The sequence below is a fragment of the Aotus nancymaae genome, unplaced genomic scaffold (genome assembly GCF_030222135.1).
Source record: "Aotus nancymaae isolate 86718 unplaced genomic scaffold, 86718_ANA_hifiasm-v0.15.2.pri h1tg000016l, whole genome shotgun sequence".
Lineage (NCBI taxonomy): Eukaryota > Metazoa > Chordata > Mammalia > Primates > Aotidae > Aotus > Aotus nancymaae.
The window spans coordinates 82,499,079-82,526,302 of record NW_026988428.1 but is presented as its reverse complement, the minus strand read 5'-3'; the positions used below and the strand labels follow the sequence as shown (position 1 = coordinate 82,526,302).

General features: G+C 36.0%; 1 protein-coding gene and 1 pseudogene across 41 annotated transcripts in view; one reads left to right on the top strand and one right to left on the bottom strand.

The window, feature by feature from the left end:
- Positions 1-27,224, bottom strand: part of PLEKHA5 (pleckstrin homology domain containing A5) — a 238,640-nt gene that overhangs the window by 143,083 nt on the left and 68,333 nt on the right. For 6 of the 41 annotated variants that reach the window (XM_064377745.1, XM_064377753.1, XM_064377754.1 and 3 more), the window contains exon 1: positions 15,443-15,587. The exons of 34 other annotated variants lie outside the window; for them this stretch is intronic. The gene's annotated coding sequence lies outside the window, so the exon portion shown is untranslated. Of the gene's footprint in view, positions 1-15,442; positions 15,588-27,224 lie in introns of those variants that run through there. One more of the 41 variants, XM_064377743.1, reaches the window with a different exon arrangement.
- On the top strand, positions 17,548-18,372 carry LOC105713846 (small ribosomal subunit protein uS5-like; annotated as a pseudogene).

The following is a 27,224-nucleotide window of genomic DNA, read 5'->3' as shown; positions in this document are numbered from 1 at the left end:
TAAAAGACCTAGAGTTGTACTGTTTAAAACGAGTCATGAGTGACATAGCTTGTCCACTATCAGGGCTCTAGCATACATCTATGTTTCATTTTCATACCTCTGTCAAACTTAATGACGCAGACTGCAAGCTAGCTGACGTCAGTTAACTGGTAACTTTTCTCAAGAAGTATTGGGCATTTCATTTGGAAATGTGGCTAACAACTATTTAAAGGCAATTAACTTCATTTTATGTAGAAATTATAACTGCATTCCATCAACACATGTGGTGAAACTGCATTCCATGAACACATGTTGATGAAAGCATTTATTCAAAAGTTAAAAAAAAAAAAAAGAAACGAGAATAAAGCAATTGGAGAGTTTCTTGGACTTTCTCTGTGTGAAATTGTTTCTTTCTTTTTTTTTTTGGCGTGAGGGTAGGAGCAGTTCCCAGCATTTTACTATGAAAAGTTTCAAATATACTTAAAAGTTGAAATAATTGTATGGTTAACATCTATACGCATCATCTAAGTTTTTAAATTATATAACATTGTATTTGTTTACCACACTTCCATCTACCATTCTTCTATTTATCAACTCATCTTTTGTGTGAAATTATTTTTTGAAAGAAAAAAATATTTTTTGAGAGTAAGTATTAACTGTTGTTTTATGGTATGCTTGACAAAACCAGAAAGGTACTTCTATTGTTCCTATTTTTAAATGACTCCCCCGTCCATACCCACACCAAAACCAATTATATAAAGATCTTATATCAGTTATTTTTCTCTGACACCAGAAATTGAGGCTATACATTAGGTACAGAGAATAACCTTCCCCTCTGAAAAATCCATGGGAAAAAAGTCAATTAAAGCTTAAGATTAAAAGGAATTTAACTGTATCTAAAAAATAAAGGCATATGTAAAATGTTACATTAGCATGCTTGTAAAATAGTAACAGGTAACCTATAAGTATTCAATGTTTTGTAAACAAGAGTCTCTAAGTTATGATTGCCAATTCAAGGGAAGAACTAAAAAAAAGAAGGGAAACAGGAGTATCTGGAATAGCACACAAAGAAATAACTCACAAATCTTTCATAATTGTTTCCAAAAATGAAACAACACACAAACACATTCAAACACAAAAATAAAAAATAAATACAGTCCTACCAGATTAAAAATAGGAGTGTAATCAACAGAATTGTTACTAAAATGTTTGATTCCATCCCAAATTTGGAAATACAATTTAAGTCTTATTCACATATACAGTCATCCTTCAGTATGCTCAGGAAATTGGTTTCAGGACCACCTGCTTATATCCAAATCATCCCTGTATACACCCAAATCAGAGCATAAGCAAATCTTTGCAGAGCTTATGTGCATGAAAAGAAAAGTCAGGGGACGGGCGTGGTGGCTCAGGGCCGGGCATGGTGGCTCACGCCTGTAATCCAAGCACTTTGGAGGCCAAGGTGGGCGGATCACCTGAGGTTGGGAGTTCAAGACCAGCCTGATCAACATGGTGAAACCCTGTCTTTAAGAAAAAAACAAAAGAAAGAAAAGAAAAGTCAGTCCTCAGTATATACATATTTTGTATTCTGAGAATACTGTATTTTTAATCCTCTTTTGGTTGGAAAAAAATCCACATATAAGTGGACCAGCAGAGTTCAAACCTTTGTTGTTCAAGGGTCAACTGTAGTTTCTTTTTCAATAAATAATATTTATTTGTGGGCTTTTTTCTTTTTTAAAAATGTAGTAACATATAGAAGAAATGCAACCAAACAGTGATTCCATTGCCCAGGAAAATCTGCTTATATACCAAAATAAGTAAACACAAATATATACATATGATTAGATAATTCAAAGCTATCTGGCAACTTTTCTATCAACTGCTTCAGATATGCAAATTATTGAAATACTCCTCCACTCCTTTTTACTGGAGCAACATCAATCATACAACTTAAGACCTATTTTTTACAGGGAAAATACTTTATGGAAAAACATTTCTATTCGACAGGATTTTTTGCTATTGCTACAAAGATCATTAATTTATAAATATACAGGAATATGTTGTTATCTCTTGTTGCATCTAATGAAATTAAATTTCTTTTGTAAATGAGAGTAAAACATTATATATTCAAGTGCTTAGCACTCAAATCTTTATCCTCTGTATTCTATCCAACTAGATTAAATATATGGCCTTACTTTTTAAAAAATCACTGGCATCTTCAACTTTTTAAATGACAGAGAAAGTTAAGAGCTAGAATTTATGCAAAAATAACTCCATTTTCTCATGTGACACTGGAGGAGTAAACATTTTGTGCAAACATTACTGGTAACCTATTATAACTCTCTGTGGAGCAATGTCTCTGATGTATCTAAAACAATGCTATTTGACAATCCTATCCCTCTCTGATTCATGTCCCCAACCACAGAGGAGCTACTGACTTCCATTATTCTTAAGCTTCTTAACAAGTCTTGGCAGATAATCTTACTTTCTAATTTACTGAAATAACTTAAATCATCTGACATCTTCTCTTAACCACCGGTGGTAGCCAGCCCCCATGACGGTATCCAACAATCTCGAGCCAGTTACCCAGCTAAACTATGGCAATTTCCTGACCCACAGAAATGTTTATCGTTGTTTTACACACTATTATTTTGGGATGATTTGTTACGCAGCAATAGAAAGTTAACGCAATCCATTTAACTATTCCGAAAGCTTGTCAATATTGTGTAAATCCTCAAATTTAAAAAGCACACTTCTCTCAGCCCTTTCATCTTTCTCCTTCTGTCAAACTCCTCCAGAAGAGTCCACACCAATCATGCTACTGAAACTGCTTTCTTAAAGGTCAATCAATAGTCTCATCATTGCCACATTAATGGTCTCTGCTTCTTTCTCATACTGTTGATGTCTACGCAGCTTCTGATGACTGGAAATCTTTACATTCTTGGCTTCCACAGCACTGAATTCTCCTTAGCTCTGACCCAGGAAGAATTTTCCAACTTGGACTAATTTTCCAACTTCCTTCATGTGTTGTATTTTTATTTATACCCATTAAACATTTTGATTCTGATTTGCATCCTTACCTTATCCCACAATCGGCATAATGACAGCAACAAAAGCAACTGGCACAATTAAAATTTACTGAGCACTTATGTGCTAGGCCATATGCCAAGCTCCTCACATATCACATATATCATTCCATACATATTTATTTAGCCTTTCCATTAACTCTTTGGTGCCTAAATATATTCTGCAATTCTGGGTAATACACTGCTTTAGTTAATCTTTCCCTTCCTGGGAGTAAACTGCATTCTACATGCCTAATTCTCTTGTTTACTATAATATCACTCATCTCCCTGGCATACAGAATAATGCTTAACATATAGTAGGTATTTATAGAGCATAGAGTAAAATATTTGTTGCATGACTAAAAAAACCTCATATATCCCTTTTAATACTATATTAATTGATATGATGTTTAAAAATCATAATTACAACATGGGGATGAATCTTTGGTGTTGTCATTTTGAAGGTCAAAGCCAGTCAAATATTGGCCATTGCATTTACTTAATTTAGGCAATATTGTTCTAAGGCAGTCTCACTGCCATGACTATAAAACACAATCAAAATAATTCCAGCAGTAATTACAGTATTGAGGAAAGAAGTCATGGAGGACATTTTCTGGAGAGGGAAGAAGGATTAGAAGCATCCCAGGTTATGTTTAACATATTAAGAGGTAACAGTAGCCAGTAGACAATTGGTGGTAGATCTGGAAGATAGTAATCACATTCACAAGAAAATATGATATGAAAAACCTGTGTCTCACCTTCATCTCCTCCATGTTCTAGTAATAGTTCCTGCCCACAGCCATCCAGGCAGTGAATCCCTTAGGCAGTCTAGGCTCTGCCCTTAACAGAACTTTTTTTTTTTTGGATGGAGTCTCGCTCTGTCACCCAGGCTGGTGTGCAGTGGCGTGATCTCAGCTCAGTGCAACATCTGCCTCCCAGGTTCAAGCAATTCTCTTGCCTCAGCCTCCTGAATAGCTGGTGCTACAGGCACCTGCCATGATGCCCAGCTAATTTTTGTATTTTTGGTAAAGATGGGGTTTTACCATGTTGGCCACACTGGTCTTGAACCCTTGCCCTCAAATGATTCACCCGCCTCAGCCTCCCAAAGTGCTGGGATTACAGGCACCGCGCCCAGCCAATAGAACATTTAACTACTAGAAGGTAACATTAGTTTAGGATCTCTAAGAATCACCTATACTAAGATGTGTCCAATGTCATTCTCTTAGATTTTTTTCAAAGACAGCTGTAATAAAAAACCAAAGGAGCCTGCCTATTTTGCTGCAAAAATTTTGTACAGCAAATTGTCTATTATACCACCCAGTTTTCCTAAATAAAAACCCGCACAAGAAATTCTATTCAAGGTAAAACTCTCTCTGGATAAACCAAAGTGCCTCTTCTTTCTGACAGTATGGTAACTTGTATTTCCCTTTTACAATGGGAAACAAAGCTAAAACTGAAGTTCAACTACAGCAATGTTATTGACTTCTATGTTTAGCAAGTTTGCATTTCGTGATTTCTTTACTTCTAAACTTATCTATATTTTATTACTTATATTTATCTTTTAAGTTTTCCAGAAAAAAAGTAAAAATAAATGTAAGTCATACTCAACATTATACAACCTTTTCTAATACACCTTACTTATAAGTTGGGGGTCAACTTATTGTTAAATTATCATTTTACCTTTGGAGATACAAATTAATTCAGAAAGCCAAAAGTCAGTGCTTCTTTAAGCTACTAATATTATATTTACCATGTTGGCAATTATTGAGTGCCTATTATAGCTCATATTGGCTAGAACAATTTTTTTTTAACTTGTGGATTTACTTAAGACTAAATTTAAAACTGCTAAAACTTTTATAGGGGTCTCAGAGAGTAGAATAGGGTTCTTTATATGGCTCATTTTATGACATGTTCTCAGAAGAATATGATTATATGATTTCAAATATAAGAATGTTTTAAAATTTTTAACAAGCATAACTTGAAGTGGGAGGGGATGTTGTTATCCAAACTACTATATGTACCACCCCTCACCTCCACACATAAGGATAATAGCCATTAACATGTCAGAGGCCATATTTCTTTGGCCATTTCTGTATGCTAGACAGCACTAAACACTCAATAAATAGTTACTCAGCGTCTGGATTCTATTACGGCTTCTGTATTATTTGTAACTCATAATGTTTTTATATTTTAAATTAAAAAAAAAAAACCCTTTGGCTAGCTGGCTAACATAAACAAGCTTAAATTGACTGGGAAGTTCCAAGTATTGCAAAAGAAAAAATAGCTGTTAGTAAGCAGATACATTTTAGAGCAATAAAAAAAAAAAAAAGGAAATACGTTGCTTTCAAATGAAAGGCAGCATCTACCCATGCATATTGATTGATGTGATAAACAATTCCTGGTTTTCACTTTCAGATGGGCTCTTAACACTATCTGGCAGACAATCCTTTCATTTGCTTTCATTCTCCCTTTAGCAGCTATTCTAAAATTTTTGTCACTCTCCTTAAGCCACCCTCCTAAGCACTCCCATGACCCAAGCAAATATTTGTTGCCCTCAAATCTTAGGGTAGTAAAACCCACCCTCCAACATATATCCCTGGATCTGTTTTATTCCCAACTTTCCTGGTACCTTGTCCTAACAATTGGTTCTTCTCTTCCCTCCATTTTCAACCTTTTCTCCCTACAGGCTACTACTGCCAGCTGAAAAACACATAATGGCTATTTGCACTTCTCACTACCTCCCAGGTCCTTCCCTCCTCCACTAATGGTAATCTTAATTCTATTCTCCCTACTGCCCCAGCAAAGGCCACTGATGTCTCCTTAACTAACAAAATCAAAGGGTGCTTCTTGGTCTCCACCTCACAGGACTGATGTGTAGCACTTGAGACAGTTAACAGTCCCCTCTCCTGGTTTTCCTAATCTCAGTCATCTGGTTCTTTTATGCTAATCACTTCTGCCAGGTCCACTCTGCTGCTTTATAAATTCCTTCACCAGCAGCTAGACATTTGTTTCCTTTAAGGTTCTACCTCCAACCCTCCTTCATTTTAAACACTCCATCCTTAAGTGGTTTAACCCATTTCTTATTAATCTTCTTACCATTCAATAACAATACTGATGTTTTAACTAAACCTATACATTCTAAATATATTGCTCTAATAATATTAGTATTATCATTATTATTATTATGTTGTGTAGAGCCTTACATCCAACTTTTGCTTCTCAACAAAAGGAATATCCTATCTGTATTTCAGACTTAAAATGTCCTATCTTTATTCCCAGTTAAACCTGTTTTCCCCCTGAAAATTCGTGTCTCAAACACAATTCAAATGCTAGAGAGAATAGTTCCCCCTCTTACATTTGCTACCTGCCATCCCAGTTCATCAAATCTAACATTCTGTCTCCTTAACCTACGTGTTATCTTTATTTCTGCTGCCACAGTTTAAAATCCTTGTCCCATTTTCAACTGTACATTTCAAACATTAAGGAATCTATGCCCAATCTCCTCCTCCAATTTATCCTCCACACTGCTGCAAGTTTATCTAATATGTGGTTTGTTCTGTTCTGTCCTCCTACTGAAACCCTTAAAATGACCCTCACCAAAGCCTACAGGGTTGTCTATGCTCCTTAGCATGGCACACAAGGCTTTTCAGATCTGCCTTCCTCAACTGTCTGTGTTCCCTGCCCCCCAAGCACCTCACACTGAATACTCTAGCAGCACTGAATGACCTGTTCCCTGAAGACATCTATAATCTTTTGGTCTTGCTGTTCACTCTTGTCTACAGTGCCACGTATCCCTGCTTTTCTGCTTAGCAATTTTTTTTTTTCAAAGAAACCATGCTCAGTAAATGCTTACTCATCCTTCAAAACCCAACAGACATAATCTGCTCTGAAAGGCCACCCACACTCTCATATCCTTGGCCAGAAGAAATCGTTCCCTATCCATGCCACTGCACACAATACACATACTTCCCTCACTGTACACGGCACCTACTCCAGAGGGATCAGTCACCATCTTTGAAGATTTAGGTCACCTGGGTCTGGAATATGTAAATGATCCCATGTTTATTTCACTATCTGACATAAATGATCTTTTTATAGACCCTATTTCCCCTATGTGGTACACTAGAAGTTGTCTGAAGTTCCTGGAAATCTAGTATAGGTACTGGGACAAGACTGAAAACAATTCTTCAATTTAGAGATTAAGAATTTTGGAGTTACACAGATCTGGCCTTAATTCTTACTCTGCCACTTACAGTCGCTGTAAACTTGAAGTTTAAAAAAAACAAACAAACCCACTCTTCCCATGTTTTCTTCTTTCTGAAATGGGAATAATATCTTCCCTGTAGATGCTGTGAGGTTATGTTTGATGAATTTATGAACATACTGGTCATGCAACACTTCAAAAATTATAAATATTTAAGATTAAAACTACACTAGTGAGCATGCATTAATTTTTCTTTTCTTATTTTTCTTTTATTCGAGACAGGGATTTGCTCTGTTGCCCAGGCTGGAGTGCAGTGGCATGATCTTCACTCACTGCTACCTCTGTCTCCAGGGTTCAAGCAATTCTGTGCCTCAGTCTCCCAAGTAGCTGGGATTACAGGCACCCGCTACTATGCCTGGCTAATTTTTGTATTTTTAGCAGAGGTGGAATATCACCATGTTGGCCAGGCTGGTCTTGAACTCCTGGCCTCAGGTGATCCGTCCGCCTCTGCCTCTCAAAGTGTTGGGATTACAGGTGTGAGCCACTGCAAGCAGCTGATTAATTTTTCAAAATCTACTTACCAACACATTTACTTGAAAGTAATGTTTTAACAGATATCTATATCTATCTATCTATATAGATATAGGTATAGATATATATGTGTGTGTATATATTTTTTTCGAGATAGAATCTCGCTCTGTCTCCCAGGCTGGAGTGTAGTGGTGCCATCTCAGCTCACTGCAACTTCCGCCTCCTGAGTTCAAGCAATTCTGCTGCCTCAGCCTCCTGAGTAGCTGGGACTCCAGGTGCAGGCCACCACGCCTGGCTAATTTTTGTATTTTTGGTAGAGGCAGGGTTTTACCATGTTGGCCTGGCTGGTCTTGAACCCCTGACCTGAGATGATCTGACTGCCTCAGCCTCCCAAAGTGCTAGGATTACAAATGAGCCACCGCACCTGGCCAACCATGTTTAAGATCTTTTAATCCTTGTAATAGTAAAAAGCATGAGATCACTAATTTCTTCATTTACCTAAACCTAACATGACTGAGTTTCAATTACTTCCTCTGACTCATTACTCAATAACTCTAGTGCCTTAAAAGAAACCTAAGAAGAAAATGACCAAAAGCCTAATAGACTTTTAGAAAATTAGAACTAATAGACATTGGAAAATTAGAAAAAAAGAGATATGAAAAAGTCATTTGTCCTCAAGACGGCCATTATTCAACAGCATCAGATTAAAGCTGAACACACAGAAATCAAAGAGCCACCAAAGTACCAACATTAAAATAACAGGATCATGAATGACTTTTCTCCTTTTTACTCGTCCATTTGTAAACATTTTCTACAATAAGAATACATCACTTTTTATAACAAAATTATGTTTAAAAAATTTTTTAATGAAGTCAGGTGAAAAGCAGAATTATAAAATTGTATATTCCATGTGATCCCAACTGTGACAGACTTAGCAGATGTGACTAAATTATCAAAGTCATCAACGTTGCGGTAATTTGTTACAGTAGTCACAGGAAACTAACACATGCCTCTGTTAATTAAAATTTATAGAAGGTCATTGGTCTGGACTGAGCTCCTGAATTAGGCTCAATGGACCAAACTAAAATGGAGTTACTCATGCTGAAGTTCACACCACCAAGCCAAAACTAAGTTGTTTGTCTGACCTTCCAAGAAATCAGGAGAGGAATGGAGATAATAGCCAAATCCCCGAGGCCAATTTTAGCTGGCATAAGGCAGTACCTCCTGCTTTAAACTTTACAAGGAAAGTAACTTTGAAACAACCAATCTGCTTTTTGTTCTCTGCTTTGGCTTTCTTCAGCCCTTTCTGTCACTAAAACCAACCTCCTTGCTCAGCTCATCACAATACTCATTCTATTTTATAGGATGAGGTCTTACCTGAGTCTAGAATTGCAAATATAAGTCAATTAAGATCTTTAAAATAAATTTTTTGTAACTAGGTCTTTTGATATCTTCTACTGACTTAAAACAATAGAAATTTATTTTTTGTCAGCTCTAAAGGCCAGAAATCAGGTAAAAATCAGTTTTAATATGCAGAAATTAAGATGTTGAGAGGGATTCCATAGGCTGTAAAGGAAAATCAGTTCCCCTTTTCCAGCTTCTGATGTCTACTGGCATGCCTTGGCTTGTGGTCCCATCACTCCATCTCTGCCTCAGGAGTCATACTGCTCTCTGAAATCTCCCTTTGCCTACTTCCCCTTATAAGGACACTTGTGACTGCATTTGCCACTGCCCTCCTCACCAAGATCAAGGAAAACCTCATTATCAAGGTCCTCAGCACATCTGCTAAGTCTTTGCCACAGAAAGTAACCTTCACAGGTTCTAGGATCAGAATATTATCAGTACACACCCTGAAGTGGGGGGACACTATTCACCTTGGTGGGGACATGGTATGTCTTATAAAACCCAAGAATAAAGTGTAGGGGCAACTCTCTATCTTATTCATACCTTTGGTATATCTGTAGTACTTTTACAATAATTATTTCATAGTTTTTAAGTATTTTAAAAAAAAGAAAAAGGGTATAATGTAATATTCTTCCATAAACCCTAGACAACACCTCCATAAACCTTAAAAAACAATGCTAAGTTTCAATGTCCAGATTTACAACAGTAGCTCTATCGAATGTCCTTGTTAAAATTTATAAACAGACCAACTCTTTAAATATGAAAAAAATTGCTTCCTTATAACTCTTTAGAAAGTGGAGAAAAGGCAGTGAAAAAGACAACATCTCTGACCAACCAGGAAACACATACACTGATTAAGTCTCCCAACATTCACATCCTTTGTTCTATAATTTCTACTTCTTCTTAACCTTAGTAATCCATCTCCCAGATAAATTTTACTGGCTAGATATCAACTGCTGTACTTCTTCCTTTCCTGCCTCTGATAACTTGTCCTCAAAGGGAAAATATGTTTCTGATATACTTAAAAATCATACTTTCTTACTGAGTTAAACTATAATTCAGATATTTATTCTCAAGGAAAATGTATAGCTCCAAAAAATTTATGCAGATATCAGAAACATACCTTTCTGACAAAAAAAAAAAAATCATTGCTTATCTGAAACAGAAAATAACCGGAAGATGTGTGCTGGACAGCAGACAAGCTGTATATCAAGACGAGACACCAGATATCAAGAATGGGAAAAGATCCCAACTCCTAAAATCCAGAACCTCTTCCACTGTAAATCATTCATGCTAAATGACAGCTAGGGGAAGTTCCATTTATATTAATAAGTCACATGTCCTCTGTTCTGGACTTAAGAGTTTTTTACCTTTACAAAGTAGATTTCTGACTTACAATTTAAAAAATGCCAGAAATAAAAATCTCTGAATATTTGTAGCATTTTACTAAGACGTTATGAGGAGACTTCAAAAAGTCTGTGGAAAAATGGATTTAAAAGATAAAAATTATAAACTAATCCTTAACATAGATTCCATTAGGGTTAAAACACTTTTGTAAATGAGAATACCAGCTATTTAGTTCATCCCTAAATAACTAAGAGCCCTGAGAATTGAACCATGTTGATGTAGTCTTTTTTACATTATTAACTGAATAAAAATGGGCATCCTTTAAGATTTTTTAACATTAGGAAACAAGAAGTCAGAAGGAGCCAAATCAAGATGATAAGATGGATGCCTCATGACCTCCCATAGAAAAATTCCCTCTCACAAAATTCCCTTGATTGATGAAAGGAATGAGCAAAAGCATTGTTGTGGTGGAGAAGAACTCTCTGGGGCTGATTTCCCAGACATATTTCTACCAAAGCTTTGACTTTCTCAAAACATTCTCATAATAAGCAGATGTTAATAAGAAAGTCAACAAGCAAAATGCCTTGAGCATCTTCCAAAATTGTTGCTGTGACCTCTGCTCATGACCAGTTCACTGCTCTCGACCACTTCACTTTTGCTTTGACTGGACCACTCCCACCTCTTGGTAGCCATTGCTTTGATTGTACTTTGTTTTCAAGACCATACTGTTAAAGCCGTATTTCATCTCCTGTTAGAATTTTTCAAAGGAATGCTTCAGGATTTTGATCTCACTTGTTTAAAATTTCCACTGGAAGCTCTGCTCTTCTCTGAAGCTAATCTGGGTGCAAGAGTTTTGGAACTCACTGAGTGGAAAATTTGCTCAACTAATTTTTCAGTCAGATTTGTATACGCTGAACCAGTCGAGCTGTCTATGGTGGTGGCTCCTATTTCAGCTGTTAACTGTCAGTCTTCAATTAGGGAATGAACAAGATTTATTTTTTCCTTGAAAATTGATATGGATGGTTTGGTACTGCAAATTTCAATCTTTAACATCGTCCTGTCTCTTCCTAAAATGAGGTATCCATATGTAAACTGCTGATTTCTTTGGAATGTTGTCCCATAAACTTTTTGTGAATCATCAGTGATTTGATTTTACCATCCTTCCACCCAAGCTTCATCATAAATTTGACATTTATTCTTGCTTCAGTTTTAGCAGAATTCATGTTGCTCTGATAGGAGTTCTTTTCAAACTGGTATCTTATCCTTCTCAGTGCCTCAAACTAGATCCTGTTCAGACATGCTATAACACGTTAGTACAAGTTTATTTTGGTGTAAAAAAAATTTATGAAATTCCTGTACATGCACAATTTTATCATAATATGCATTTTCCATAAATTTTTGAAGTCCCCTCATATTTTACATTATTTCTGTATAAATTGCATATTCAATTTCGAGTACTTTATTTTGAGATAAATATGGCTACTAAACCACAAAAGTATCAATTCTATACTAAGCTTAATGGAAACTCAATCTATCTCCATCCTCAGGGACAATCATATTGATGTCAAATATTTGAGGCTAACATTCAATCTGCAGAATTCCCTGGGTCAAGTAACCAGCCCATCTTAGGCTTTTAAGTAGCTAAGAATAAGAGGTCTTGCCCCTAGATGTATTAATATTTGTATTCTCTCTTCTTAGCACAAACAAGGATTTCAGAACATGTACAGTCATTAAGTTAAAGCAAAGAAAACTGCTATTTAAATTAGGTTTCAAATTTCACAGGAATGCCAAAAAATAAAAGCTTAGCTGAAAACTGAATCCAATGATCAATTTTTCAAAATACAATTTAAGAAAAAGTTCACTAAAGTAGGTAGGTGGGCCAGTGGGGCAGACAAGTATTCTACCTCCATGAGTATGATGTGTTTCAATGAAGAGGCAGAAGGTTTAAATTAAAGTGAAAAGATAAACATTTTTTTTTTGAGACAGAGGTTTTGCTCTGTTGTCCAGGCTGGAGTGCAGTGGTACAATCTTGGCTCACTGCAATCTCCTACTCCTGGGTTCAAGCAATTCTCCTGTCTCAGCCTCCTGAGTAGCTGATATTACAGGTGCCCACCACCACGTCCTGCTAATTTTTATATTTTTGGTAGAGACAGGGTTTCGTCCTGTTGGCCAGGCTGGTCTCGAACTCTTGACCTTAGGTGATCCACCCACCTTGGCCTCCCAAAATACCAGGATTACAGGTGTGAGCCACCGTGTCCAGCCTAAATAAACATTTACTGAATGCTTACTTTGTGATTAACACCATGCTAGGTTCTTAGGAGTAACTTTAATTAGTGGAAACTTGTGAGAATTACCAAAATCTTTACTCAGTCACTATTTTATTACAAATCTTTCATGTAGTCATTGCTTACACTCCTAGTGTAATGTACACTCCCAGTGGCTTTCAAAAATGCCATTTTAACTCATATAGCTATTACAATCACCTTATCTACTAATAATACATTTTACATCTCATTACCCGGTAATTCTAAGATTACAAAATAGAAGATAAAAAGCAAACTGACAATTTTTCCTTCACTTATCCAGATATTTTAATATAAAAATTTATAGTTACAATTACTGAAATGCTTGCCAAATGTTTAATATTACATATTACATTTTCCTTAGCAGCCCTTACGCCAGAAAAAATTAAGTTCAAGAATAAAGTTCTGAATAAGATATTAAAGGGCAAGAAGTTCTGCTATGAACAATCCTTTATGGCCTGTTATTCCCCAAATGTACTTGACCACAAAACCCATTTTAATCTACCACCACTTAGGATCTTTAAACACTATGGAGATTCATCAAAATTAAGGAAGTAAGTGCTCCTTAATGGGCAGATGTTAAGTTAAATGAGTAGATAAATTTAATAATTTGAAAGTGAATAAGATATATAGATATACACTTAATATCTAGAAACCTGGCAAAGAGACCTTTGCCATCAATAATTTTTCTTTCTGCATTCTTCTTTCATTTTCTTAGTACGTCTCCACACTTTTCTTTAATAGATCTTCTCTATTCATTATTTCTCTTCTATTGAAGATCATGAAGATTTATGATTAGAGGTATCTGGGACTAAATAAATAAGATAAAATAGTGTAAAATAGTATAATAGTACAATTTTGCCATGAAATTTTGTGACCATCCAGTTTACAGTAAATATGAGAGAATGAAGTTAAAACCACATCTGTCACCATTTAATTACATAATACACATGGAATATGTATTTCTGAGATTAGTTTCAAAGACTACAAAAGACTAATTTATAGATTTTATACACTTGAAACATTTTAGTTAAAAAAAAAAAACATTTAATAGAATTTGTTTGTTTTCTCCCCACGACGGCTGTTAGTGACTTATACCCTTCATGAATCTTTGTCACAGTCCACAAAATAATGTTATTTTAGAAACCATAAATGAACCACTTTATTGCCATGGTAAAGTATTATACTAAAAGTAGGTAGAAATAAACAGCGTATGCATAATGTGCAAGGTCAAACAAGTGAGTCAGTGTGAAGAAGTGGGAATAGATTTCTTGAGTCCTGTCACCCAGTCCTCATCTCCAAACGCTAACACTCCCTTTTCATGAATATATAAGCTTAAGTATACACCTACCTCCTTCACATGTGCCAATCCCTGAAAATGGCATAGTGGGGGAAGTTCACAAAATAAAGATATTTCAGGAAAGCCTCACATAATTGCCTGGCATTTGAAGGTACTAAGCTTTCAGTAGTCTCTTCCTATTGCTCCCACCCCCCACATAATTTTTCTAGAACTCTTTAAAGCACCTTATATGCCTCAAATTCCCTACCTGACATTTATGTGTACTAACAAACATGATTTTCCCTGAAGGAAATAAATATGGTAATTTTATGCTTTTTCTTTCAATCTTCAAAAAGTATAATGGTTTATCTCCAGCAGAGTAATGCTATTTTAATCTCCAGGAGAAGGCTCTGAATATTTGATTGCCAAGTTTATCTATTATAAATATATAATCAAAATTGTGTTCATCCTGAAATAACAGATTTTAAATATTACATATTATTTTAAGAGCATAATATGGAGAAAATACACAAAAACACCCCCCTTTAACTTCATGGTAAAACATGAAAACTTTGGATTAAAAAAAAAAACATTTAAATAAGATTATGTTCTGATTGATCACCTTAATATGAGCTCAGAGAAAATAATAGCCTAAAATGGCAAAACTATTATCAGGTAACACTTCTGTAGCTAATTCAGTAACTAAAGACAGAATTCTAAATATGAATACAAAATAACTGTAACACCTAATATTTTAGAAAATGTCAATTTCATTTTATTTTAGAGTAGTTTAAATGACCAACTATATTACAAAGCAGACTTTCATTTTGAATCACCTTTTTAATAATATGTGTACATATTACTGTAATACACCCTCTCATTTTCTTTAAAGAATTTTTGATCTTATGTGAACTGGATCTTACCTATTACTTTAGTAGATATAGTATAGAAATGTGAAAGCAAAAACTGTTATTTTATTAAGATGTAAGAATAAAAATGCTAAAACTATCCAAAAAGACAAATCTTGAAGTCTCTCGGCACACAATTCTGCCAGCATTATTCAGCACAAGAGAGCAAATAAAATTTGTGGAGAACATGAGAAAGTATCATCATAGCAATTTATGAACGTGTCACCTCAGAAATGTAATGGAAATATTTCAGAATAAGATTTAGACTGCAGAAACAATTTTCTCCCAATCTCAGCTAAGTTGCTTGCTACATAAAGCTTCAGCATAGTACAAAAAAGCAGCAGATAAAAGTAAAGATACAGACTAGCTAGGAATAACTGACCGATTACAGCAAAATAGAATAAAACAGCCAATTAACTCACCAAATAGCCTTTTCCTAAAAATCTGCGTTCTTTTCTTTGTCTCAGGTTTCTGGTTTCTAAAGACAAATTACATGCTTTCTGACAGAATGATGACAAAGAGGCACACCGTGATCTCTTTTCTGCTCCTTCCACTAGAAGAAAGCTGAACCACACTGCAGTCTCCAAGAGTAAGTACTTTATATGAGCATGCTCAGTATCTAATTTAAATGACTTGGTATTTCATCTCAGCATGTGATGACCTAATTCCAAATAAACTCAGAAAGTTTCAAATTTAATAAAGATCATTAACTGACAATAAACTGTATAGAACCACCAAATGATAACTGATTTGTTTTTAACTTCATAATTTTTTTGTGGTTCATTTAACTGGAAATTATCATTTCTACGTGTTTATTAAATAACAAATCCTTAGGTTTCAATATAGAATTAACTATGTCAACATAAGAATCCCAAAATGCTAGAATGAATAGGAAGTTGCAAAACATTCAGGATGTGATCCCAAAATGTAAACAGGACCACTGATAAATTAAGCAAACTATAAACTATCCATATTTCACTTTTCAACCTCTTATTCTGTCTTCTTGCCTGTTCACCAAGTAAAACAATCTGCAAACTATATAGTGGTATTTTAATTTCTCCTTTGGAAATATTAATAAAGACTAATAAACTGATATGTTCAATGTATTTATTAAAATGTTTGCTATCTTCAAACTACAGTGACAGAATTTTTCTCATTTGTTGTTTATATATTAAATAATAGATTTATATGTTATATAACAAACGTCACCCAAATATTGATAACCTTATAAAACAATCTTTAAAAAAAGTTGGATTTTTGAGAAAGAGTTTTTTAAAAAATGACACAAAAATCAACCAAATATTCTGTGTACGCATGTGTATGCATGATTATGCCATCAAATACATATCTCCTAGTTTGTTGAGTAAATTGCTGCAAAGGCCATTACTTTGGGATGATGAAAATATGGTCAAGTTTATCCTCCGCTCCATTTCAATCTTCCTCCATAAATCTAGAACTAGCACAGCCCCACTAAAACCAGCCAGACAACTCTCACATCTATCTCTCACTTTCACCTTGGGTAGACGAGCAAAAATAGGAAGTGTCTAAGCTCAGGATAGCATCAGTGACTGAATGGCGCTGACCCATCTTTAAATGGGTTCATACACTAATTAGTGCTTTTCCTTTCTTCGCAACCCTTCCTGGTCACCTCTATTACTTCCCTGTTGTAAATCACCCTTCTACAGAAATGTCTCATTTTTGAGAACAGTAGCCTCACAACCCTCTACCATCCTGCCTACTAACATGGAGGGTGTGGGAAGGTAAGAAGACATAGGAAATAGTCATCCCATGGAAACAGCTAAGATAAGGCCCTTCCTGGGACAAGATTATCAAAAGGTCATAAAAATTAAAATGTGTCAATATGCATATGTTTTGTGTCTCTAAGTACTATATGTATTGGGGGGGGGATAGTTCTGTAGGAAGAGTAGGTTACCTACAGTACTCAAAGAAAGCTGTGATTCCTGACTGAGAAAGTAAAAATTCTTCACTAAAAAGAAACAAATAAAAAATCGAATTGTGATCTATAATATTATTTGAGAACATGTTATATATGAGTCATGGTACAATGCAATGCACAATGGAAACAAAAATGAGTACAACTATTTTTGTTTTTAAGAGTTCAACTAATAGGAGAGATGAGGCAAGAGTACATATAATTAATTTAAGTATTACAGCAAAGACTTCAGTGCTTTAGTGTTCTAGAGAATATAGAGGGAAGAGAGAAAGCATTCTAAGGAAGGAAATTAGTAAGGTCTTTGTGAGAGAGGGTTGAACTTTCTGAAATGCCCAGATGAATACAAAGGATCTAGACTAGACAGGAGAGAGAAAGAAGAGGAAACAGCCAGGTCAAGGCTGAGGTGTGGGACAGTGGTGGACCTGGGAACCGGTGGTGTGGAGACTAGAGAACTTGTGGTACTGACAGTGTGAAGAGTAGAAAGTGAAGGCTGTCAACACTGGGAAGAAAGAGAGAGATAAAAAACTAATTCTTCTTCTTCTCCGATAAAACACCAAATGGGGGGGCGGGGGCCCTGGGGGCCCTGGGATGGGGAACTGCGGTGGCTTCCGCAGAGGTGTCGGCAGTGGTATCCATCCGGGGCCAGGGCCGAGGCCGCGGAGCTCGTGGAGGCAAAGCCGAGGATAAGGAGGGGATGCCTGTCACCAAGTTGGGCCGCCTGGTCAGACATGAAGATTAAATCTCTGGAGGAGATCTATCTCTTCTCTCTGCCCATCAAGGAATCTGAGATCATTGACTTTTTCCTGGGGGCCTCTCTCAAGGATAAGGTTTTGAAGATTATGCCGGTGCAGAAGCAGACCCGTGCTGGCCAGCGCACCAGGTTCAAGGCGTTTGTTGCTACTGGGGACTACAATGGTCATGTCGGTCCGGGTGTTAAGTGTTCCAAGGAGGTGGCCACTGCCATCCGTGGGGTCATCATCCTGGCCAAGCTCTCCATTGTCCACGTGCGCAGAGGCTACTGGGGGAACAAGATCGGCAAGCCCCACACCGTCCCTTGCAAGGTGACAGGCCGCTGTGGCTCTGTGCTGGTGTGCCTCATCCCCGCGCCCAGGGGCACTGGCATTGTCTCAGCACCTGTGCCTAAGAAGCTGCTCATGATGGCTGGTATCGATGACTGCTACACCTCAGCTAGGGGCTGCACTGCCACCTTGGGCAACTTCGCCAAGGTCACCTTTGATGCCATCTCTGAGACTTACAACTACCTGACCCCCGATCTCTGGAAGGAGACTGTATTCACCAAGTCTCCCTATCAGGAATTCACTGACCACCTTGTCAAGACCCACACCAGAGTCTCCGTGCAGAGGACCCAAGCTCCAGCTGTGGCTACAACATAGGGTTTTTATATAAGAAAAATAAAGTGAATTAACATGGCAAAAAAAAAACCCCTAATTATTCTGGGATGGAATCTGGAAGCAGATGGCAAGAAGTGTTCTATACCCTGGATAATGGAAGAGCGAAGGAGTCAACTCTAAGAAAGAGATAGTTACAAAAACAAGTAAATGAGAACAGGTAAAGAGGCAGTAATTCCAGCCACATTGGCATAGTACTTCTCTTTTCAAATTCACTTTATGAATTCCTCCATATCACTAAATTGCTCTCTAACATGAATTTCCTGTCTCCTACACATCCAGCTTAAGTGTTCTGATTTAAAATTGAGATCTTGTAATTACATATATCCTTTGAACTTAACTAGAGGTCTTCTTTTCTAAATCCTGATATATCACTTATTCTTTTTTTTTTTTTTTTTTGAGACAGAGTCTTGCTCTGTTGCCAGGCTGGAGTGCAGTGGTGCAATCTTGGCTCACTGCAATCTCCGTCTCATGGGTTCAAGCAATTCTCCTGCCTCAGCCTACTGAGTAGCTGGGACTACAGGTGCGCGCCACCACGCCTGGCTAATTTTTGTATTTTTTAGTAAAGACGGGGTTTCACCATGTTGGTCAGGATGGTCTTGATCTCTTGACCTAGTGATCCGCCCGCCTCGGCCTCCCAAAGTGCTGGGAATCATTTATTCTTTAACTTTCTGATTTACCCTTTCTCTACTAGCAAAACCTGTATGTTTCCTAAACACACACACACACACATACTCTCTCTCTCCCTCTCCCTCTCTCTTTCGGTCCAAATACTTTTCAACCTGACCTGTTACTGTGAAGCCAGTCTATAAAACCTCCTTAAATTTTGAGGTTCCTCTGGTTAAGAGCCACTGCTCTAGATGCTCACTCACTAGTTCACAGCCTTTCAACTTATGAGTCATTTTTTAAGGGGATCAATGACAGCGAGCACTTACAGAATGTTTCAAATACATGGTCTCATTTAACATTCACAAATCCTCAAGTAATAGATCTTATTAATATTCTAGCTGGTATACAAATCTGAATACAGACACTTGGAGGCTTATCCAGTGTCACAAAGGTAAGTTAACAGAGTTGAAATTTGAACCCAGATTTTGGAATTTTTTTTGTGATGACACAAACCCATGTTCTAAACGTGATCTAAAAGGCATTGAACTTAGGAAGCAGAACTTCTGACAATAATTTTCATTAGTAGAGAAACATGGAAAGAGGTAGGGGAAGAGTGGGGAATAACCGTGAAGAGAATAATTAAGAATGAACAAAAAGTAATGAACCCAAGGCAAGTGGTACTAACTCAGCTTTTATTTAGTTTTATTGTGGCATAATTCACATTTCATTAAACCCACCTATGGTTAAGTGTACAGTTCAGTCTTTTAGTGAATTTACAGAGTTGTGCAACTATTATGACATCCAGTTTTATAACATTTCTATCACCACATAAAAATTCCCCCATGTCACATTTATAGTCAGTCTCCATGTCCACCACCAGCCCTAGGCAACCACTGATCTGTTTTGTCTCTACAATTTGCCTTTCTGGGAAATTCATAAAAATTAGTTGTACAATGTGTAGTCTGTGTCTGGCTCCTTTTAGGTAGCGTAGCATCGAGGTTTTAAAGTTCAGTCGTCCTATACCATTTAACAGTCAACTGTTTCTTTTTATTGCTGTGTAGTTCTACTGTATAGATAAGACACATTTTGTCTATCCATTCACAGTAGTTAACAGACATCTGCACTGTTAGGCGGTTATGAATAATACTATCAACATTTTAGTACAAATCTTTGTGTGGACATGATTTCATTCCTCTTAAGATATGTAAGTAGTAGAATTGCTTGGTCAAATTTCAATTAATTTTTTCCAGAAACTGCCAACCTCTTTCCAAAGTGGCTGTAACATTTTATATTTCTATTACCAGTGTAACAGAGTTTGAGTTTCTCCACATCCTCCGCAATACGTGATAATGATAGTCTTTGATAATAGCCACTCTAGTGGTTTCCTCAGTGTGGTTTTAATTTGCAATTCGCTAACATCTAATGATGCTGAACATCTTTTCATGTGTTCACTGGCCATTTGAGTATATTCTCTTTTGAAATATATTTAAATTTTTCCCCCATTTAAAAAATTGAGCTATTTGTCCTTTTATTGTTGAGTTGTAAAAGTTCTTTATATATTCTAGATATGAGCTATTTGACAAGTATGTCATTTGCACATACTTTCTTCCAGTCTGTGACTTGTCTTTTCATTCTCTTCAGTGTCTTACATAAAGCAAAATTTTTAAATGTTGACAAAGTTTATCAATTTTTTTCTTTTATAAATCTTTAACCACATCTAAGAAATCTTTGCCAGACCCAATGTCACAAATAATCTTTTTTCTAGAAATTTTACATTTTTTGTTTTTATATTTAAATCAATAATTCATTTAATTTTTGTGCATAATATGATTATGACTAAGGGCCTAAAGTTTTAAAACTTTTTTATGTTTACATATGGCTATCTAATTACCATAATATTATTTATTGAAAAGATTATCCTTTCCCCAATGAATTCCTTTGGTATTTTTGTCAAAATTCCTTCCTTGGTTTTGGAAAGCAGAAATAGCAAGCAAGGAAAGGGTTAAGAAAAATGAATGAAGATGTAGACAGATTTGAATTGAAGAGGAAGAAAAAGCTAATGAAGTTCATGCCTGATAGTTCCTACTTTCTTCTCCAAGGTATGATCTGCTAGGAATGAAGAAAAGAGGAGTGGGACAAGCATTCTGAGGCGAGTAATCAAAAGTTTGGAACATTTGTTATGGGGAATAGGAAAGCTACCGGATAATAAAGACAATCAGTTTAGAATATGCTGTTTTGTCAACTAGTATTAGTGACCAAGAAGTGAAGCTAGTCATAGGCCTGCATACAGATACTGGGACTTCCATTAAATCTTCTACTCTCTGGAAGAATGAAAAGGAAATCTATTCAACTGGAAGAATAAAGGATAAAAAATATTTTTTAACATTTAAAATTTTTTTATTGATATCTAATATTTAAGGGGGACAAGTGATACTTTGTTGCATGCATGGAAAGTGTAATGATCAAGTCAGGGTATTTGGGGGATCGATCACCTCAAGTACTAATCATTTATTTGTGCTGGGAACATTTTAGGTCCTCTCTTCTAGCTATTTTGAAATGCATTTAATATATTGTTGTTAACTACAGTCACCCTACTCTGCTATCAAACATTTAAGCCTATTCCTTTCATCTAACTGTATGTTTGTACCCACTAACCAACCTTTCTCCACCTCCCCTTTCCCCCATACTATCATCAATCTACTGTCTACCTCATGTTTTTTTTAGCTTCCACTTAAGGATGAGAACATGTGCTATTTGTCTTTCTGTGCCTGGCTTATTTCACGTACTGACCTCCAGTTCCATCCATGTTGCTGCAAATGACATGATTTCCTTCTTTTATGGGACAAAAATGATTTTAACTATGACCCTTTTCAAAAAGTTTGAGATTTCACCTAACTTAGAGAATAAAATATAGAATCCGTTGTACAACAGCTTCAGAAAAAAAGCTCAAGTCTTAGAATGTGCTTTTATTCCATGGCTTCTGTGGTCATCAGGTTTAATGCTACTTTTTACTGGGACTTGGTATCTCAACAAAGCGTATCTTGCAGCTTTGTTGATGCAGCTATCTTGCAAATATTTACATCAAACTTTGTTAAGCGTGGTTGGCTACTGAGCAACTGCAGGATCCTAAGATCACACTGTCATGTATTCATGAAACAAACCTGAATTTTAACCAACCATTGGAAAGAAAAACCAATGAGTAGCAACAGGATCTTGAAAATGAGAAACAAACTACAAGTTAGAAATAGGTGCTGCCATCACTGCCACCACTTCACTCTTTGGGAGAAACCACTGACATTTTTCAGTACAACACACTGACAATCAGTCATGAAGTACTAACACTAGATGTTGTTGATAAAAGATTTTTATTTATATTTTATTGCTTTCTCACCCAGATATCTACAGAAGGCATTTTTTCAAAAAAGAAAAAAAGCATTTTGATTTTTAGATATCCAATCTTTAGGAAGATCTCTACAAAATCAGAAGCATATATTTGCAAGAGTCTTGGGCAGAGGTGTAAATTCTGCATAATAATTTGCTACCGTCTTACAAAAAAGAATTGTAAATTTTAAAACATATTTCTATAAAATAAACTTAATGATCCAGTGACTTTTACTGCAGTGATAAATTCTTAGCATCTACTTAGCATGTGGCAAGATAATGAATAGACCTAATTATACATTATTTTGGCATTCAAGCTGTCTTTTAGACAATGTTTAGACTATAAGAAAATCTGTCATGTTTTGCTAGAAAAACAAAAAAACAAAAGCATACATGAAATAATCTGTTGAATAATGGTCTTACAGAAAATTTTGTTTTAAATATTTTACTATGTACATAAAAAAATGGGGATAGGGTATAACTATTCCTGCATTCTGCTAAAAGACAGAAAAATAAATATTTCTTAGTGCTCCTTTCCCTCAAATCAGAAAAGCCACTTTTTCCCCCCACTCTGCCTAAGGATAGTGTTAATCAGATAGCTAATATTATCTTAAGTATTATAAGATTTGTAATAAAAAAATCTGCTTCTTTTCTTCATTCATGCAATCATTCATTCCACAAATATTTACTAAGTATTAACTATGTGCCAGACACTGTTCTGTGTATTACGCATAACAGCAGTCAAAAGGTCTATGCTCTCACGTATATATTCTGATGGGGGAAGAAACTCAATAACCAAAAGACTACAAGAGATAGTGTAAAAGGGTTATGCAAAGAACTAAGTGATTGAGTCACTAAATGACTCAGTGATTGGATTGTCAGAAAAAGCCCTGAGGGGGCAACAGTTAAGCACTGACTTAAAGTCACAAAAGGGGGAAAAGAAATTCCGATAGAGAGTGGACAGTTAGTTTAAAGGCTCTAAGCCTATCATATCTTAAAAGATGAAAGAAGGCCTCTGTGACTAGAGTATGGTAGGGTGAGAGGAAAACAGTTAATAAAAGTAGAAAAGTCAACTAGGGTTAGATTTATAAGTCAGATAATGAACTCTGGATTTTATTCTAAGTGCTATGGAAAACCACTGGAAGACACTGAGAGGATCTGAATTACATTTTTAAATTGTAAGAAAATGAATCCAGCTAGTGTGGAGAATAGTTAGTAAAGGGTCAAGAGTAGAGAAGCAGGGGAAAAGCAAAGAGGCTGCCGCGGTTGTCTGAGTGAAAGACTATGCTGGCACAGATGGGAGGTGCAGCAGAGATGGAGAGGAATGAGCAGATTTGGAATACGTTTTAGAGGGGAGTGTCAACAGAGCTTACTGATGATAGACTGGAGGGGAGGTGGGGTGATGGTAAGCGAAAGAGAAAAATTAAGGATGGCTGCAAAGGTGCAAAGTTGTTTTTTTCACTGTATATATTAGACACTATATGGAGAGGTCAGTATATTGGAGATCAGGAAAGAGGCGGAGATGAAGATTTATGGGTGAGTGACTGGTGTATGGTGTACAAAGAGCCTTGTAAGTGAATGAGGTGCTTAAAAAAACACACAACACCAGATAGACCCTGTGACTTCAACAATGCCAACTATGTGTGTAGTCCTATGCTTGGTGTATCTGTGGGAAAAACAAATCTTTATCTTCAGGGAGCTTCTATCAGAGAAGACAAGAGCAAACACAACCATAATAAGTAAATGATGTAGTAATTTAGAAGGTGGTAAGTGCTACGAAAGAAAAAGTAGAGTGTGGCTAGGGTGGTGAAATTACACAGGGGTCAGGATAAGCATCATTCAAAAGATGAGACATGAGCAAAAAGGGAACAAAAAGCCAGGCAGAAAGGTCAGTGTTAAGACCCTGAGGTAGGAACACATAAGATCTTCCAAAATAAGTACTGCCGATATATTTGAAAAATAGCCACACTAGTATGGGAGACTGGTCTGAATGAGAGACCAATAGGATTGGAGCAGTGAGAAAAGGATCAGGAAAGGAATGGGTCATGAAGCAGTATGAAACCCAGAAGGGTATGATGTCACAGAAGTTGGGAAAAAAGGATGTCAAGGCCCAATGATGCTGAATGCTGCCAAGAAGTGAATGAAGTAAGATCTGAACAGAGGTTCCTAGTGTTGGAAGTGCAGCGTGGAGTCAATGGGGAAGAGATCCCTACAGAAGGGCAGGGAAGGAATTATGGCTGGCAGGAGGCATATTCACTTCTAAAGGTAATAGGACAGGTTGGCTCTCAGGATTTAACTATATTCTTACTCTATCACAGCTAATGAACAAGGATTTGAAAATTTAAATACATCAATATTGTTAATCAGTGCTGGAATCCAAAAAACTCATTTTATTTTCTCATTCAATTATAAACTATGAAAAAAAATCATTACTTTACGCTATTTCTATTAAAAAAAAAGAGAGAGAGTGAGAGAAACAAGCAAAAAATCCCATAAGCCAGAGTAGTAGCTTAACAGCAACACGATAGCAACCACCATTTGTTAAGACTCACTCTGGGTGTTGAGGATAGATGAATCATCTTTTGGTTATACCGGAATATTGTCACAGAGGTTTTACCATTCATACTGTGTATGCGGAAAGGTAAAACAGGGTTTCACTGCTAGGAAATGGCTGGAAGGGATTAGAAGGAGCCTATGCTTTTTCTACTTTGCAACAGAGTCCCTCTTTTATTCACATCTGCTTAGAACAAGAGATCACATGGTAGGTTTTCTTCTTGCTTTGTAAGAGATACTTTTGCTAGCTAGATATGGTATTTTTTATTCTTTATATTTTAATATAATCACTATCACTGTTGTATTAACAAATTACAACTTCCTCAATTTTCCCTCTCCCTTCCATACATCCTTTAATTCCCTTGATATTTATCAATGTCTACTGTATTCAAGTAAATACTGTATACTGACAACTCCTGTTGTATTTTAGAATAGTTATCTAAAAAAAGATAGTAATTAGTCTATAATAAGAATTACAAAAAGCAGTTAACCAATATATCAGTAATTATGGTAGACTGTATTTTTTACTTAAATAAATGACTAATATGATGCCAGAAATTATGTTAGTGACCTTAATTTCTACTGGAAAAATTACAAATTACTTGTTGACAGTTTGTGGTTCAAATTTTTTCACTGTATGCATTTAACAATACACAAAATTTTACAGTCTAAAGACTAATGAAGAATCTACTATTAAATTGTCTTTATGTGTTAATTGAAAACATTTTATTGAAATAGCTAATCCCTAAAAAAGTATTTAATCAGTATTGACATTTAAAATATAATCTCTGTTGACAACTCAGAAAGGAAGATGACAGATTTTTCAAAAAGGTTATAGAAAAGACTCACAAGACCGCATGTTGTAAAAACAAAATATTCTTCAAGAAATTAGACTAAATAAAATACAGAAAAAAACATAACTATTGCTTTTTGAAAACTGAAACTAGATACACTTCAATCATCTCAATTAGTATAGGTAAGGCAAACACCAGATGCTCATTAGGCAAAGTAATATAAACAGCAACAGAGAGAAAGATGCCAAAATAAACAGAATAATCAATAGAGAATGGCTCCACAAATTAAAGTTCATCTGTAGTATGGAACACACCATGCAGCTGTCAAAAATAACAGGCAGAAGTGTGTGCACTGCCACGGAAGATGTCTATGATATACATACATTATTTCTGTATCCATATATATCATAAATATATACATAAAAGGCAGGTAATAGAATGGAATATATTAATAGTCTGGATAAAGGCTACTTTCACTTTTTTTTTTGTTTGTTTTTTGAGACAGGGTGTCGCTCTGTCACCCAGGCTGGAGTGCAACAGTGCAATCTCAGCACACTGCTGCAGCCTCCACCTCCTGGGGTCAATCAATCTTCCCACCTCAGGCCCCAGAGTAGCTGAGGATACAGGTGTGCGCCACCACACCTGGCTACTTTTTGTATTTTTTTGAAGAGACAGGGTTTCATCATGTTGCCTAGGCTGGTCTCAAAACTGGACTCAAGCGATCTGCCTGCCATGGTCTTCCAAAGTCCTGGGATTATAGGCAAGAGCTATCACTTAATCCAGTCTCTCTACTTTATATCTTTTTGTGCTACATGAATTGTTCTGATAAGAATGTATTAGTTGTATAATTGACAAATTAAAAAAGAAATAAAAGAAATGAGGTAAAAGAGGTTATGGGAGGAAGGGAAAGGAAACAAAAAAGGGAAATAATAGGAGCCAGGAATAAGATGACAGGTGCGTGTGCTAGCAGTGTGATATGGAGTGCGATGGTTCAGGTACAAGTGCTAGTCCTGTTACTAACTTTGGGCAAGTTAAACGGGTTCAGAAGTTTCGTTTATTCAGTAATCTTACTACAGTAAGACTATTTCTCACCCTACAGAATTATTGTGAACATCACACGAGAAAATTTTTGAAATGTGACTAACACAGTGTCTAATACCGTATAAAAGCCCAATAAATGGTAATTATTTTTATGTTTTGAAATTAAAATGCTAAAGAAAACAGCTTTACCTGTAAATAATTTGCTTTTTATACCTTAAAGTATATTTGATATGAATCCTTTTCATTAGTTTTAAAAAGTAGGTATTAATGATGATCACAAAGTCAATCCAGTGGAATGTATGCTGGTGGTACTACTAGAAATGTATTTTATCTGAGATTTCCAATTCTAGCTTTACAAGTGCATAGAGCTCTTGCCCATGTTCATACAAATCTGAATCCTCTGTGCCTCTTACACAGAAATTTCAATATTCAATTTGTCTGTGGAATGAAACTGGTAAATATC